An 18,948-nucleotide genomic window follows, 5' to 3' on the forward strand; every position below is an offset into this window, starting at 1 on the left:
GCCGCTCCGCATTTTCCCCATCGCATGCGGCCGAGCAGTGGGGCCAAATCTGTGCTACTGTTTCTGATTTTATTGCCATCTTTGGCGAGACGAGTCTCTCTCACAGGTGCCAGTGCAAATGAATTCACGGTTATCGAGACTGGATCGCATCTGACAGGTTTTTTTGCATCGCACTGGCCACCAACGTAAGTCTTTCGTGCCCACCCAGGCAGAATGTGATTTCGTTTCAACCTGTCGCGGATTTGCAAACACAATCAAGTTTTTATTAGTCGTGACCGGCGTGGGCAATGACATCAACATCACTGGGCTGTTTTAAGCTGTCTTCATGCACTTTAACCGTGATAAAATAAAAGAGTACCTCTGTACTGTAGAGATTTGAGTTACGTAGTCACGATTCACTTCGATTGAGGTTCAACGGCAGAAGGCGGCCATTTTACACTAATGAAACGCAAACGGTGCGTGAAATCCCCTGACGTCTAGCGGCCGTTGAGCGGTTACAAAGAGCTTCAGGAGGCCTGATGAACTTGGTGATAGCGCTCTAGAGGATAAACAAACAACTATTAGCAAAGCAAAGCTTTTCGGTTGTCCGCGTAACTGCTTTCGAGATTGTTTTCGTTGTACTCCTTTCAACCCTCCAGGGGAATGCTGTGTTCCCGTGACAGAAAGAAGTGTTTTGAGGTGTTATCACATCTGACACCGAGGGATCAAACGCATGCACGAGTCCAATTATTCTGAAGCCTGGTCGATGTTGACGATTGTCTATATATAGTGTCTGTGGTGAGGTGGTCACGTCAGGTCTCTTTGGTGATGATAATCTTTTCTCACGGTCTTGCTAACGTCTGGACTCTTGCACGCTTTAGCTAATACTTATCTTTTGGATTTCAATGGTTGTGTTTTCTGAACAATTTGTGTTTGTGTTTTCTGGCAATCTGAATGGGCCTTAATCTCAAATGTTTGCTTGGGTGAAATAAAAACAAACGAGACAGTTGTGCAAATCCATGAAGAGTATGGAGGTGTAAAATGAATGTAGATCGTAGAAGTAAAATCATCTGGATTTGGGTCAATTTGATGAGAGATGTTTGAGTTCATCTTGAGATCTTCAATAATATCAACTTTTGATTGCAGACGTGACAAATCTGAGCTCAGTTTGAGACATCTTTTGAAACTCTAATGGAGATATTTGTGAGATTTTTGTCTCAATGAAATGCGCAGATGAGACTTAAGCAAACGTTTCCATTTGCTCACCATTCAATCTCATTGATGTCTAGGAGAAATAATTTAGATATTAAACAGATCTCGTGATTTTTCTTTTTTCATGGGAAATATGCTCTCTGGTGTCAAGTCATTTTGTTTGAATGTGACAGTAGAAATAATTTCACAGGTTGTGTTGACTATACATCCAATTTTGAGTTGTGTGTATGACGTTATGAACAGCTCTAAAGACGTTTATATGTCGTAATCTAAACACAGTTTATGCTGCACAAAAGCTTTAACTGAGATGGCTCATCTCTGTACGAGGAATCTGTCAGTAAATCCAGGTCAGCCGTGGCTTTGGCAGAGCAGCCCGTGTGCTTGGCTCAAACCTCAGCAGAGGAAAAAAAAGGCTGCGCCTGCAAGCCTACTGAACCATCGCCTGGCTATTCAGTCTTTCTGTTTAGCTCCAACTGTAATGCGTTGCTGGTCATCTGCTTGATTTGGCCTGTTTTGTGTGCTTGTGTTTAAATGTTAGAGGAAAGAACAAAGAGAAGGAAATAGAAATGTAAAGCGAGCGCTCTCAGGTTGCAGGGATTGAATAGATCTGCTCTGCTGGCTGGCGGCCGGCCGCTGTCATGGATCTAGTTGTGTTGAAGTGAATCCTGGAGTAAAAGCAGCTGACTGCATTGACCACAGCGGTGTTCTGGACTGCCAAAGCAGAGACCTACAGCTTCAGGGCGAACTGGAGAAATGTATGACCTACTGACTGTACGCATCAGCCCTAAAAAGTATTTAATGGGATAGTTCACCCAAACATCTAAATTTGTTCATTTATTCACCCTCATGTCATTCAAAAATTGCAAATGGCTTTTTCTTTAGTGGAACACAAAGGAAGATATTTTGAGAAAAGTCTCAGTGGTTTTGTGTCCATACAATGGAAGTCAATGGGGTTCAATGTTGTTTGGTTACCAACATTCTTCAAAATAACTTATTTTGTGTTCTGCAGTAGAAATAAGGTCACGGGTTTGGAATGAGGATGAGTAAATGATGAAATAATAAAAAACAATATTTAAACGTACATTGGATAACGCAATACCAATTCAAGTGTCATTTATGGAAAGAAATATGGCACAAGACATTGCTTGATGCAAAGTGATGACAAAAAGAATGTTGTTAGGGTTCACTGTAAAACTTCGCTGTAGTTTTGCAGCAGGTTTGCCAGTAACTTACTGTAGATTTAATTTAAAAGTTTGTTTTAAATCAAAAACTTACCAAGTTCTTATATTTTCTTTCATAAAACAAGACAAAATATCTTAGGCCACTTTTCTTGTTATGGAAACGACGAGTTTGGTTCCAAAATGAGATAACTTTTAAATTAGAATTTTTTTTGAAAAATCATGTTTTTTATTATGTCATCATGTTTTAATTGTGTTTTATTGTATTAGTTAGCTGTATTTTTTAGTTATTATGGATTAAATCAAAACAAAACAACTGCAGTTTGATTGATATTAATTGGAATGCACAGTAAAAAAACATGATTTTTGAAAAAATTTAATAACGGAGTTATCTCGTTTTGGAACCAAACTCTTCAAATGTATCATAATTTAAGAAGTTTTAAAAAATTTTACTAGAAAACAAAACAAAAAGTCTTTTTTTTTGCAGTGTTGCTGTGCTAATGCCAGTCTCTAAGTCTTCATGCTCATTTTGAATCTCAAAAGTCAAAGTGTTAAAATTTTGATTAAAGTCAAGTTTAACTCAAATTAAAACAGTACTAATAAGAAAATATTAAGTAGTAATCAAATCTATAGTAAGTTACTTGCAAACCTGCTGCAAAACTACAGCAAAGTTTTACAGTGTTGAAATCAAAATAATAACTACTGTAGATGTCAAAGTGTCCATAACTAATGTGGCGAACTATTGTACATACTGCTTACATTCACACACAGCAACATTACACAGGGCATGAAATTTAATTTTAACGACATTGTAATAGTTTCTCTTTAATTGAATATTTATATACTGTTATTGTTTTTAATCTTGTCTCCATATTGTTCGTTCCAAAACACTGGAGCTCTTTTGTCATATATGCATAGCAGTTTATTGTTTGCAATCATTTACTCATTTTACCATGGCAAATATTGGAAGAATGAAATCTAATGCGCCGCTTCATTGGAATAAGCTTCTCTGCCGTGTTGGCGTCAGTTTACGTTCAAACTAAAAGTTCCTCACGACTGCCACTAGGGGGCGAATTGCGACAGTCGTGTCCGAATGTCGTGTGCCGTGAAAAGGCGGCTTACAGTAGGTCGCTTAGCCTAAAAGTAAATAAATCTAAATGTGAAATTGTAGGACATCTTTGTGTAATTACCTGTAAATAATATTTGATACCCTCCTAAGATTTGCGGTTTGTGGAGTCTCTGTTGCAAAAAAACCCCCACAAAATCTTGCGATGACAATTGGCTGGATGTACATAGTCCTGTACTTGGTGAAGTATGTTTGTCCAGTTATGTTTTAGAATGAAAACAATGCAATATTTATTATTTTCATATATTTATGAATTTATTTACATAAGGTGTTCGTACATTATTGGGCTATTGAAGATTGAAGATAAGATTGACAGTTATTCTGTGGATTTTTCTCGCTTGTTGTGGGGTTGTTATTTTTTCTAGTTTTTTGGGTTCAGAGAGTTTAGTCCAGGAGCATCTGTGGACTGAATTTGACCCAGCACAAAGGTTCATTGAGGTAATTCTGGGACATCACACACACACACACTGCAGGCCACGTCTCTCCAAGGTCTCTGAAACAATGTCCTCAGATGGTCCCTGATCTTGGAGTGGGCTGGTAAACGCTGTAGATTCAGACACCTGCCAGGTCTTTCACTGCTCAATACAGCAGACATTCAGAAATAAAGTCCAGTCAGACATCTTTTGCACAAACTTGTTTAATTGTGAATTTATTAATTACACAGTAGCTGTTGCTCTGGCTTCATGTTGATTCTGTAATGTAGACCATTTTGCAAGACGTAAACAACACTGGTCCAGAAGCACTTTCTGTTTTATTTTTTTTACTTGGCAATAGAAAGAAGAGTTTACAACAAACTCTTTAAGTATATATTTGTACGACAGCGATATGCCTAAAAGATAAAAGTTCTTTTACGCTTTTGAAAGTTTCGCATACAGTCGACAACATTGTCAAAGCAATCCTCATTTACACAGATCCGTGAAAAACACTGTTATGTTTTCCAAGCCGCTAGTTGCCGGTGTCACTTTGTAAAAAATGCAAACGAAAGAATTACGTTTGGTTTTGTGACCTTGGACTAAAAAGCTGAAAAATGCTCAAACAGTCCTGTGGTCTGCCATTGTTTTTTTCAGTTTGCAAGTACGCCTGCATGCCGATAGACATGCTCATGACATCAAATTAGAATTTTTCTTGTTTAGTCAACTAGTCAATTTTCACTTGAAAACAGTGTCTCTAAACGTCCCTTAAGTTAAAGATCCAGTGTATGAAATTTAGCGGCATCTAGCGGAATGCTTGCGAATTGCAACTAACGGCTCACCCCACCGCTCCCCCCCTCCCTTTCGAAGCACTACGGTGGCTGACACAGGACTAAGATGTCGTCACGTTTTCACTTCTTTGCTAAAGGAGATAACGTAGTTACGAAACGCCCTCTGTATAGCAGTTTGTCCCTTTAGGGCTACTGTAGAAACAACATGGTGAATTCCATATAAGGGGACCCGCGGTGTATCTAGACAGAAATAACTCATTCTAAGGTAATAAAAACATAACGCTTCATTATGTAAGGTCCTCATACACCTCTGAACAGAAAAGTATGTATATTATATTGCATCTCTGTCAATAGATCCTCCCAAAAATTACACACTGGACCTTTAAGAAACCTTTATAGTATAGAGTTTAACGTCTAGTAATTATTTAGAAGTTTGTGAGATACTCATATTCTGATGCTATTTAATACATGTGTGTGAGTCTTTCTTGCCCAACTGGGTGGTCTGAACTGTTTATAAAGTAATGTTCCTGTATTCATATAACTCCAGTACACACGCACTGCGTCAGGCCGGGCTATCAGCACGATTATTGCTATCACAATGAAGACCAAATGTTATAATGAACAGGTTACAGATGCATGAGCTTCTCCATGTGTGCCGAGAAATCTTGATAAGAGCTTCAGGCTTTGTTACAACAGAAGTTGTTTTGAAAAAGCTTGCTTTAATGAAATACAACGCAATGGCAATATTTTTAACTGCCTTTACTTTCTTTGGCTGCTTGTGTGTTTTGCTCTAGATGTGTGCCTGCGATGGCTTTAAACCGTATGTTAAACATTAGCCCGCTAAAGCATGTGTAGAAAAGGCTGATAACAAACCAGGTATTTATTTACAGCTTATCCGAGACAAAGCCTGTGTTTGAATAGCATTTTAAGCAGTGTGCATGTGTTATTAGTTGCAGTATGCAAATTCTCTGTACTGTACACTTTTTCTGAACAATTCTATTTACCAGTGTGCTCTATAGCTGCACGAATACCATATCCCACAATGCAATGCGATTGACTTTGTATTTTTAAGCATGTTATATAAACAGTAGTTAAATTTGCTGTGTTTTTATTCATTTATTTATGTTATTGAGTAATGTTCTGTTGCATTTGGCTGGCAACGTCATGTGACTGTGAAATACTGCAGATGGAAATGAAAATTAGATGTGATTGTGAGAAATATCTGATATGAGTAGAATACCATGGTAAACGTTGTATTTGCTTCAGAGGTGGCGCGTGTGATGCTCTTATAACCTCAGGATGTGTGAATAAAAGTAATTATGAGACTGAACGTGGTGATGTTGGAGTCACAAACAGCGCAGAACAACAAATCTGCTTCGATGTTGTGTAGTTTAGTTAAGTAACTAACTAAAAGTAGCAATTGATACCAGTTTATAATTTTCATTCAGATGTTTTTAGGGTAGCTTTTTCAGGATTAAGCAAAATTATATTTTGCCTCTACTGATTTGTCGCATTATAAGTCGTTTGTGTGACGTTAAAGAGTAAATAATTTGTGATTTTTAAGGTCCTACTTTGGTTTATGGAGTGTCCAACAACAAGTTTACGTGCATAGACGGTATAAAAACACTTTCATTTTCTAATAATAGGCAGTTATTATTACCTCACTTCTTGACTGACTCTCAAATAATTCGTTCGGCGATTCATCTGTCTAATCCCCTCCTTTCTGTCAGCCCACTCTGATCTGATTGGTCAGATGGTCTAGTCTGCTGTGATTGGTCTACCGCATGCAGTGTCAGAAATGGAACGTAGACGGGCATTACACGGAGTGACGGAAATCTGACCCGGAACTGAAATTAGAACGACAGACGACTCGTTCGCGTGATTCAGAGTCGACTCCTTTTTCCCCAAGCTAATAACTTTGTTATTCGTTTACTTTCGGCTTTACAACTTGGCCGACTGCTTACATTCACACACAGCAACATTACACAGGGTGTGAAATTTAATTTTAAAGACATAGTTATAGTTACTCTTTAACCGATCATTGCTGTCTATTTTTACAGCAGATTTTCTTACATTAATCATTTAAAACTTTTTCAATTTTTTTTACAAAAATTGTCAATTGTTGCATCTAAACGCAATCTCACAGGAATTACGAGGTGGCTAATTTGTATGAATTTATACGATTTTATGCGTACGTTTCAGTATGATTGGCCTTTTCGCCAGTGACGTTACGTTTAGGAGTAGGGTTTAGTGAAGGGGCTTTCATATTGTTTTATTCTAATAATCGTAGTTTTTTTTACAATTTGCATCGTACAAATTCATCCAAATTAGCCACGTTCTAAAATAGTTATGAATTCCGGTGAGATCAGGTTGAATCTACGAAACCTGTTTGATATTATCGCCTAGTGATCTCGTTGTGTGCGCGATTGAACTACGTGGAACTAATCCATCCAATCACAGTGCAGATGATATAAACGGAGGAAAGAAGATGAAATTAAACGTATTTTCGCTGATGGTCGGGACCGCCTCTTCACCTAATGTTTTGTGGTGTGTGCACCTCGTCAGCGGTGTGTTGTGTAGTATGCGCGCAGCTATGACAAGAAGACGACAGATGAGAAGGAACTTTGTTGTGTAGTGTAAGCGCCATAGCAATTCAAGTTGTCTCACAGTCCCGTAGTGTCAGCTCGGCTTAAGCCACTTCCGCTCTCATAGCACTGAGATAATTTTTCACAAAGCAATAACAATGTGTTTAATAGGAAAATTTTCACATTTCAGTGAACCGACAGCACTAAGGCTGAGCATTGCTATGTGCCTCTGTGATCATGCCTTAAGTAAGTGCAAAAGTTTACTGAGCTTGTTCATATATGTGAATGTAGCTTGAAACGGATAGCCTGAAGCGCATCTCCTTTTTGGCTGTCGATGTATGACGGAGTGTTTGGATAATTGAAGTTTGGATTTCACGTTGTTGAACATACAGTAATCCTATGTGCATCTTGAAGTGACTGAGTGAAAAACGCCATTGTTCCATTTGGCTAGAAAATTGAGTTGAGCTCCCAATTTTTTTTACAGTGAATCAGTTTGTTTTTGTGAGACTGTTTATTCAGGTTAATTTCAACTGCAAGAAATAAATTCATAAATTCAAATAAAAGGAATAGTTTGCATTGTTATTGCAACATAAACCCTGACTCTTGTATCACCCTGAAAGACTATATTTCGCAATAACAACCGCCTGGACTATACTAACCTGCAATGCATATTACAACTACTTGCAACATGATTACAACAAAAAATTACACACAAAATATTGATTTGTGTGTACATTTTTTATCGTAAAGAGAAATATGATTGTAACTAATTTCAGATTTGCTTGATTCAAAGCAGCTTTTCCAGACCTGCACTGTTTATCCACAATCAGCAGACCTACTTGCATGTGCAAACCATGACACGTTTAAATACATACTGTAATGTCAGATTTGATCATAAAACTAGTTTTTTTGTTTGTTTGAACACTTAAACATTTTCACACGGCTCTTAAGTGCAAATATAAACAGTTGACAATAACACTTAGAGCCGTAAGCTCGGTTGTGAAATTTTTTGAGTGGAACAAAACGTTCCAGGCATATCTTGCCGCTGTACTCCTGATGTTTCAGAGATTATGACTGTATTTATATCTCTCACATCTAACACTGATGTGCGGTGAAAGATTGCTGTCAGCTTGGACAGGTAGACCTCGTAAACTGTAAAACGCCCTTCCTTTAGCCTGAAGTCAGATTTTCACTGACGTGCGTTCCCTCAGACTCGTATAATTCCCCCATTATGTTCTTCAGAGGGGCCGAAGCATTTACACGGCTCGCATCTCGGTCTATCCTGCAGGGGGAAACAATACCGTGTTGTTGTTGGGTACTTCTGCCCTTTATTTCAAAGGTCTAGTTAAAGTGGAATTTTACCCGAAAGGGAGCTAAACAAACCACAATCTGCATGGAAATGGCTGGAGGTGTAATAGAGATTAAATTAGATTGGTTTTAACCTCAAAGCTCATCAACATGGGAATTCCCCAGTGAAACTAGCATGATCTCACGGTTACTCGTAACTATTTTACGAAGTGGATAATTTGTATGAATTCGTACAATGTGCATCGTAAGATTTTTTTAAACAAAGCAATAATGAAGCCTGACCCTTAAACCTAACATCACCGGCATGAAAGTAGATTGTACTAAAATGTACGATGGAGATCGCTAAAATTCGTACAAATTTGCTACTTCGTAAAATTGTTACGAATTGCTGCAAGACTGTGTTGGGGTAACATGTTTATAATTCTAAAGTGTCAACATCAATCCTGATAAAATGTATAGCCATAAATGAAAAATTATAGTACTGTATAGGCCTATTGACCTTTTGATATTGTAGTTTATAATTAGCATTTTTCTCAGTTTGTCCTTTATCGCATCCTTTATTCTTTATTTCTTTTTTATTTTTAATCCTTTATTTGATATTTTATTTGTAATTAGTTTTTTGTCCTTATACTCCATCTTTTCGCGAGGAGAAAACAAAATAAGAATTTCATTGTGCCGAAGTACATGGCAGTAAAGATCTAGAATCTTAAGTCTTGACGACTGAAAATTTCTACATCATTTTATTTTCTGTGTAAGAGTTGCTACAAACTTCAGAATGATAAATCTGGACATTTGTTGGTTACATTTGTTAACATGACTAAAGGCTTGTCCACACCGTCGACATTTAACGCCTCGTGACTAAACAAAGGGTGCCAATGTGAGTGTGCGCACCAAAACGGCAGGCGTAAAAGCGGCATTTAAAAAAAACGCCTCTGGCTCGTTTTTTTGTTTGTTTGAGGCGCCACGTTAAAAACTGGCTGACCAATGAGATTGGTGCTTTTGTTCACATACCTGAAGCTGCTGAAGTAACACTAAATCACGACTTGGTGGCGCTCAAGCACAAAACGGTCTTGCTGAGTGCACATTGATGAAGAGGAAGCAAGATGAATTCTTCTTCTGTGTGACAAGTGAGTGTCAGAAGCATAAAGTTGTGCAGCGCCACCTTGTGTACTGGGGTATTTCTGTTTTTCATTAAGCGCCTATGTCAGGGAGTGAATTTGCACGTTCACTCGGCTCATCGCCAGTGAAAATCGTTTGAGTATGAACGCCGAAAAACGTCTCGAAAAATGCTGGCGATAAGCGCGTGTGATTATCGTCCCGGTGTGTACAAGTCTTAACAGTGAACAATATTTATACAGCATTTATTGATTTCGGTACATAAATTATTGTAACCAATTGTAATTGTTAAAATGGTAATTGCCAACATATTGTTATTTTTTTATGAAAATTTGTATCTGTTAACTTAACATTAGAAAATAATAAGCAATTGTATTTGTTCTAACTAACATTAACACATGTCAGTAAATGTTATTAAGAATATTTTTTATTGTTAGTTCATGTTAGCCGATGCATTAACAAACACAACCGTATTGTAAAGTGTTGCCTGAAACTGTTTTAAGACTAAGCTAATGTGTTTTCAAATTACACCTCCATAAATCTCTATTTCTTGACAGGTTGTCTTTGTGTGTTGAAATGTTTGTTGGATGACTCGCATACACATGTACAAGCGTGTTGTCGCAGCGTGCCACATGTACGAGTTGCGTCTAGACAGGTGTGCGAAACGCCGATGGAGGACGCTCCACCTCCGAGCACGTCTCTTCTGTCAGTCATCTCGGAGGGATTCGGCGCAGGGCCGGTCTGTGCTCGCGCTTTCAATCAACGCCGCGGCGCTCGCAGTGCGGAAGAGCACGTCAGCAGACAGATAAGCCATCTTACAGCAACAGAAGAGCTTCGAGCAGGTGGAGCACTTGGGCCTGATGTGCAGATTAGTCCCGTGAGGTAACAGACGTCCATGAAAGGGGATTGATAGAGGCCGGAGAGCAGGTAATGGGGTGAGCACCATCCATCAAGTTGTAAAAACCTCTCAGGAAGGAGAGGGAGGGGGTGGACGTCTTTTGTTTATTTATGAGGGCTGCTTAGAGGTTGTTCCTGATGTCGAGATAGAGCAGTGAGGGTAAGTGCAGTCAGGGTCCTCGTACGCCATATTTCACGATGCGATGGTCTACGTCAACAGTCCTGGACTTTGACCTCTCACCTGGAAACGTGACCTTTGCGCAAGTATAACTTGTCCAAATATGCTGCCGTAGGAATAATGAGTGTTTTTGAACATCTGGTCGCTGTATTAGTGTAACAAGGTTTTTGCAAAACAGAAATTTGGAATTTCTCAAATATTTTAGTTGTTTTTAGTTCATAAATAACACAGAAAACATGGTTATTATTTTTAACCGCAAATTAACCATGATTTTGCCACAGTAACCTTATTTTAACAATAGTGTTTGTTGTAAAACAGTGGTTATACAAATGGTAAGTAATCCGCCGAAAAATCACGGTTGCAACACTAAAATAAATTATATTTTAATTATTATAAATAAATTGATTTATTATTTATGTTTACACTCCCGGACTCCATTACTTCTAACACAAAGTTATGTGACACGAGTATCACTTCTATTCATTATATTCGGATACATTCAGTCAGGATAGTACCTTTGTACGTAAAACATATACCATTGTATTTAAATAGCACTGATTCAACAAATGGCAACAAACAGTCATATTCTAAGTTGCCTGTTGGATTTGAAATGAATGAGTTTGTTGCCGTTTGTCTGTGTTTGTGTGCTTTGTCAGATCAGTGTGAATTAGTCTTAAGATTCCTCTAATAATGTCACAGCATTACCAAAAATACAGTAGACATGTCCAAAATAAGATGTAACGCATTGAAAAAGAATGTAATGGTTTTGTTTCTCTGTACAGAGCTTCTCATTGTATTGCAAAAGTAAATGTTAGCTGTGGCCAATCTGGAGCCTGACGAATGACGTCTGATTGGCTGATGGCACCGCAGGCTCAAACCCTTCGCTGGTGGCTGTGCCAAGCAGTGACATCAAAAACAAGAGAAAGAAAATGTCCTAGGGCTTTTAAAAACAATGATAGAGGTAAAATGGTGTTATTGTAGCAGAGTAAACGAATGGCCGCCAATGGAGAAACAGTTTTTTTCCCTAAAGAATGGTTTGGTTATGGCAAAATGTCACAAATTAGGATCTCAGGAGATTGAGAGTTTATTCTAAAACCCCAATCCAAAGAGAACATTTTAAAATTTAATTAAACAAATAAATCTAGGTGGTTTTAATCCATGTTTGCATAAAATGTGGACGAACCCAACCATTGGGTTGAAATTAAAGGAATTCTTCACCTTCATAATGAAAATTCGGTCATTATTTACACACCCTCTTGTCATTTCACACCTGTATGACTTTCTTTCCTCTGCAGAACACAAAATAAGATGTTTTGAAAAGTGTCGGTAACAGAAAACGGCTGGTCTCCATCGACTTGCATTGGTTTTGTGTCCATGAAGTCAATGGGGACCAACGGTTTTGGGTTACCGACATTTTTCAAAATATCTTCTTTTGTGCTCTGCAGAAAACCACAGATTTAAAATGACAACAGGGTGAGTAAAATGATGACAGAATTTTTATTTTGAAGGTGAACTACTGGGTCATTTGGCCCATGAATTCAACAAGATTCATTTCAAAGTATCTGATGCATTTCCGGCCAATATTGAAGTTTGAAATTCAGAAGAGCATGCCAACTGTTGCGTACTCCTCAGACGTGATGGCTGTTTAGGGAACTGTTTAGTTACTGTTGCGAGTGTCGTATTTGGCACCTACCGTGGTACTTCACAGGCACTATGAAAGTTGACATAATGGCACGTTAAATTGCATTAAATAAATAATCTGTAAAATGATGATGACCGCCGTATGCTTCAGGAAATGAATGGAAGGATTTATTATTATATCATACTTAACAGCAGTGAGATGATGGAGAAACAGATGCTATTTTACTTTCGGAGGACTTTCTCGCCTTCGCTTTATAAGAGACTCTTTTGAAAGGAAACCGCCTGTCTTCACTGAGGTCCTCCTGTGTCATACTGTATATGCTTAAAGACACGTCCACGGTCTCAGTCTCAAACGAAACCAAATGTTTACAGGATGTGCATTGTTTATTCTTAAATATAAATGATTTCGCTCTGTGAAACTAATGTCAAAGGGATTATTTGGTTGCAACATCCGAATTTCAGATTCCTTATTTTAGATATATTCTTTAATAGAACATTCATCCTCTGACACGTCCCGTAGGCCATTAATACATTTTCTGCTATCTGTCTTAACTAAAACAATGCCTTTATTCAGACCGGTGTGGAAAGGAACTGCTTTAAAGACCACACGGAGTTTTTTAGTGCCTGCTGAGGGCCTGTTGGCGTCAGATCGACCCGCGACGGCAACCGATCCATTATTATCTCTCGCGCTGTGACAGGTTGTAATCTCTCGGCTTACAGAAAGGAAATGCTTCACTGACTGAGATGCCCTTCGGCAGATCACAGAAAACAATACATCACTTGACTCGAGTTCTGTACCCCCCCCCCAAACCCACCCGCGTGTCTGTCATGGCCCTCGTACACAGATATTCCTGACAATAGGGGTGGAGGACAATGGTGTCCTGTGTGAGGTGTGTTGGTACAGACGCCGGTGGGGTGTGAAGCCGATAGAGACGAGTGAAGATGATCTCTGCTGTTAAAGAATAAACTCGGAGGCATGTGCGCTTCCGAGGCCTGAGTAATTTATTGTACGGTATACAAAGTACAGAACTATTACTAAGAACTATGGTTCATCTTTTTTGTCGTAATATGCGTTTGTAATGTTTTTTGCGGTTCGTTGATGTTTTTTTCCTGTCACAATAGTGGAACACGGAGTTCCTCGGTAGATATTGTATGATACTTTAAAAGGAAAGGGCGAGAGATCTTAGTGTGCACATTTGTGTCACTTCCCCTGTAGTTTCCTGCGCTTGAATGAATTTAGATACAGATTCATTTTAAAAAGACGGAAGATGATGGGAATTGCCTCATATCCTGATGCTCGTGAATAGAATGAGAACATTATTCATGGAAGTTACGTCGTTCCGATCTGATGCAGACCCATGGCCCAATCTGACCGCCGAACTTCCTGCTGCACATTTTATGTTGTCATGTTTTCATGCTTTTAAAAGACTTGATTTAAGAGACGTTATCCAAAAATAGCTGTAGTTATTTCTCGTAGACAGAGATTGAATGGAGAGCAAATGGAAACTTTGGCTTAAGTCTCAACTGCGTCTCAAGTCTTAAGTCTCAAGTTTCTCCTGAGAAAAAGATCTCACATTAGAGATCTCAACAACGTCTCAAACTGAGCTCAGATTTGCCAAACCCGCAATTGAAAGTCAATATTATTCACATCTCACTATGAACTCAAACATTTCTCGTGAAATTTAACCAAATCCAGATTATTTTACCTCAGAAAATGAATCTCCGTTCATTTAACACCTCCATACTCCTCATTTATTTGAACAAAATGTCTTATTTAAGATTCGTCACCTCAAATCTCCTGAGGTGTAAAAGAGCAACATCTGAGCCTATTTCAAATCGGGAGTGTGATTCATAGATTCATAGGAAAGTAGCTAAAGCCTGCCTGAAAAGTCGCTAAATGTCGTCAGATGATGTCTCATTTGCATATCAGTGATGTCAGAATGTACTGCTAAATAGCCAAAGTTTATTCAGAAAGTCGCTAGATTTGTCACTAGTCGCTTTTTGAAAAATAAGTCGCCAAGTTGGCAACACTGTTTGCCAGTGAACAAGCACAATAACAACCTAGCAACACCCCAACAACCGACAAGAACACCATAGCAACCGTCTACATCATGACATGTCATTAATCAAGACTCATTTTTTAGAATGTTACTTTTTTGTTACTTTTCAACAGTCTGTTTATACAGCAATTAATCTAGTGGGTTTAGTGCTGTCAGATCTTTGAAACGTTTATTAAAGTTTGTGCTGAAATAGCATCATTTATCACGTCTGTTATATAAGCGTGTTTATATTAGATTTCAGTTTCATGACTGAGTTTATATTATGTTATAGCTCCACGTGTAATGTTTACTGTGGCATATTTATTTCTGAACCACCGGGCTTCAGGACAGATGAAAGCTGTATAAAAGCAGATAAAAGCACGTTTATTTATATACAGCAGTCACATTTCTGTCATACAGGCAGAGATAGTACCGAACTTCAGAAACAATACGTTTCTTATGTCTGTTATTACAGTAAATGTGGAAAATGTTATATGAAGGTATACAGTATATACAGTAGTGGTCAAAAGGACCCTTAAGGACCCCTCAGGTTAGATTCAATCATCAAAATATAAAGTGTTAGATGGAAAAAACACTTATCAGGGAATATGGACTTTATTTTAATAAAAGACCATTTTCACTTTTTTGAATTAAACAAAAATGTACTATATTTGATCAGTTATTTATATTTTGTTTATATCATTTATTGCAGCTATTCTGTTTGTTTTTAAACTTAAGATTCTGTGTGTAATTATTTTGCAAAAGCCTACTGAAATTCTCAAAGCTAAGCTTTATGGCTGGAACACACTACAAGACTTTAAAATCTGAATAGATCTTTTTAAAACTCGACATCATACACTTGCAGACTTTTTGAAAGTTTCAGATAGAAACACACTAACTAATTAAATCTGTAGACTGGCACAGACTTTCTGCAACAAGGCCAGACTGAAAATCTGGGCAAAATCTGAGCAAAAGTCTTGTAGTGTGTTCTAGCCTTTAGTTTACACTCAAAGTACAACAATGCCACATAAAAACAACATTTTGAATACATCTTTAATAATGTATTTAAATAGAAAGCGAAGACGTCAATTTTCAAAGTTGGCCATTATAATATACTGTAGTACATAGAATGTAATGTAGTATACTGAATAAGTAAAAGCATGCTATTAACAAAAATACTATGGTAAGTGCATGAACTTTCTCTGGTCTTTTTACCATAGTACCATGTAAACACCATCTGCTAAAAGACCGAAACTTTGGAGTCCTGACTCTGTGTGTGTTGTGTATTTCTTGACCCAGTTGTCTTAGGGGTTAAGGTGGCTGTGGCTCGCCTGCGGGGTCGCTGTTTTTCTCCCCAGTTACTGTTACTATGATCCCCTCTATAATCACACAGGAAGGTACCTGACGACCGGCTCCAGACACACAGCGTGGTTTCCACGGACATGACCTTCGCCTCAGCAGGGGTCAGAGGACAAGTGTCACGAAAACACACGTGGGCCAACACACTTCCTCGTGAGACTGACACACACACATCATTATTATTATCAGTGGACGAAGTAATGCAGTAAATCCTTACAAACAGAAAACGCACACACACACTTTTTCTTACAATCTATAATCTTGCACTATGTTATGCACATTCATTTTATGGGATCTCAAGAGAATGAAAGGACAACATTTAGCCCAAATTGAAAGCTCTGTTATGTCTCACAAGCTATAAACGGAATCCTGGGTGTACTGTATGTTTGTGAGTGTTATGCGGGTCAGTTAGTGCTAATGGACCATTAATCTGAGAGAGAGAGAGAGACGCTAATCTGCTTTACTGTATCAGCCTGTCCGAGCAGGACCAGGACACGGCCTGCCTCCACCGGCCACCACACACACACGCATGCACGCACGCACACACACATGTTTGCGCAGCTATCTTTATGAGGACATACATTGATGCAATGCAATCTCTAGCCCGTTACCCTAACCATCAGAACTACATGCCTGACCCTAAACCTGACCTAAACCTTATTGAAACCTAAACCCTAAAACCAAGTCTTCACCCTCAAACAGCCCTTTAAAGGGGTCTCTGGAGGTGAGGACCGGCCAAAATGTCCTCACTTTACTCTCCTTGTCCTCACACCGCTGGTCTACAACTCAAACCGGTCCTCACAAATACACACACACACACATATATCATGTTAATGTACACCTAAACAAACACACACAACTAAAATAAACGTGCTCACACACATTGCATCTAAATGGGGACATGCTGTACCATTCAACACACACAAAAGTACAGAATAGTTCTGCAAATGTAAGATTGCTGATAGACATACAAACACACGACTATTTTCTAAGTTATAACAACTTTTTCATTTTGATCTTTATTATCCAATCAGCTTCAAGTTAGGTTGATTTTGTGAATCACCAGAATGTTCAAGAACAATGTGCATCAAAGAAAGTGTATCTGTAACTGGGTTTATTTATTACATTCATTTACAATTCAGCTTGCTGAAAATCTCTTTTGCAGGTCCTGGAAACCTCCCCAGTCCACCTTAAATGAATACCCGCCTCTCATCGCCTGAAAACCCCATCTGTACGGTCTCACACTGCCATCTACAGACTGAAATCGTGTATGGCAGGCGAAGAATCTCTTAAGGTGGACCGGAGAAGTTACAGACGTTGTTTCCAAGATGTCAAAAATGGTCTTGTAGCTGTAGCTCTCAAACTGTAATGCTTTTCATTATTAGTCCGGTTATGATATTTTCATCAGTTTTACATCAGATGTCGTTAAAGATGGGTCATGTTGAGATGTGTACTAGAAAGCACACAGGGGTTTACTGAAACTCGAGGGATTTTTATCCTCATCTCCACTAGGGGCCTCGCAGGTCTTCCTCACGGCTGCAGGTCCTGACGCGCCAACAGCTGCACAGCATCCTGAAGACGTCAAGATGCTCGTGTTCCAGGAAGGGAAAGAACATTATGATCAGTCTGCCTTCCCTAGCCTTGTAGAACGAGTCAGACCTTCTGCTGTACAGAACATGTCAAATGTTCAAGACGTTTAGCGCAGAGGGTTCATCCAACAATATTTGATTCCTTTTTCATCCGCATGACATTCAAAACCTGTTTATGACTCTTTCAACAGAAAGAAATGAGAAATGTCTCAGCGGTTTTGTGTCCATACAATGGAACATTTGTGAGGAGACACAAAAGTGAGACTTTTTTTCTCTGCAAATCTGTACCGTTTCTCCTGGATCTATAAAACAGATATTGTTCTCTTTGCTATGAAGAAAACTAAAGACATGTCATCTGTGACGTTTCTGTCCTACAGCACAGCCAACACAAGAAGCAAGCAGAATATTTACATAACGTGTTGAAAGCACGCTTCTTTTAAGTCTGGACGTGGAGGAAACATTCACATGAGCGGAACAGAAGAGACCGCGGTGAGCGAGGGACAAGCACTTTTGTCTTTGAAGCTCCTGTGATGATAAGAGAGGAGATACGATCGGGTCTAATTCATCTCGTGTAAAAGAATGAGAGGAAAACCCTTCACAATGAGGAGGCAGGTCAGAGATTAGAGAAGAAACACAGATAATTTAAATATGAGCTACACCAGAGCCCGTTCACCATCCGGGTTCAGACACACGCGCAAACTCCCGTCTGTGGGTTTGTACCAAATTATGACCGTGGTTATAAAGCTGTCCAAACGGTGACCACGAATGTGTTTGAACACTTAAGGCGCACTCATAAACATGTCTGTTTGTCAATACATTAGATGCAGAATAGAAGCAGATTTAAAGCAAACAAGGAAATCAGTTCAGAAGCAGTTTGCAGTTTTGCAGAAATAAATAAGACACCGTTTCAAAATATTTTCAGAATTTACTATTTATAGGCATGTGTTTAGGTAAATTGGTTGTTTTTGTTTCATTCTGTGCGTTAGTAACAATATTTCTCCCAAATTTCAAACAAAAATATTGTTTCGATTTGTATTTATTTTCAGAAAATGAAAACTGGAGAAACAGGCCAAAATAACAGAGAAGATGCTTTTTCAGACCTCAAATACTGCAAAGAAAACAAGTTCATATTCACTTTTAAGCAATACAACAGTCATGTTTTGACACGTGTTTAGGATATGTTTTTTTATATGAGATGATCTTGATTTTTATCACAGTTTTCATGTGTCTCGTCTCGTCATGCTGTCAGTCGTTCACGTTGCAGTTGGATTACCTTTGGTCACTCCTGAGGTTTGATTTGGTTGAAATTCAACAGACACTTGACTGAAATGACCACGATACATCTAGAAATACTGATTAAATGAAAATTTGGAATGCGCGGCTGTAGTGTAGATGAATTGGGACACTTTGGGGTTGTCAAAATTCGTGGAGATTTCTTTTAAAAACATATTTAAGATGTATATATTTTGTCATGCAGGCTAATGCAATGACATTAGCAAAATTTGAAATGTGGCTTGTCCAAATTCTAGAAGTGTCGTTC

At 38.5% G+C, this 18,948-nt stretch overlaps 1 long non-coding RNA gene across 1 annotated transcript; it reads left to right on the forward strand.

Moving 5' to 3' along the window:
- Positions 1-10,489: 10,489 nt before the first annotated feature.
- Positions 10,490-17,275, forward strand: LOC130553693 (uncharacterized). The gene is made up of 3 exons (XR_008962884.1): positions 10,490-10,632; positions 15,854-15,972; positions 16,985-17,275. It is a non-coding gene; the product is annotated as an uncharacterized LOC130553693 (long non-coding RNA).
- The last annotated feature ends 1,673 nt before the right edge of the window (positions 17,276-18,948 follow it).

This window comes from Triplophysa rosa, linkage group LG4, assembly GCF_024868665.1.
Source record: "Triplophysa rosa linkage group LG4, Trosa_1v2, whole genome shotgun sequence".
Lineage (NCBI taxonomy): Eukaryota > Metazoa > Chordata > Actinopteri > Cypriniformes > Nemacheilidae > Triplophysa > Triplophysa rosa.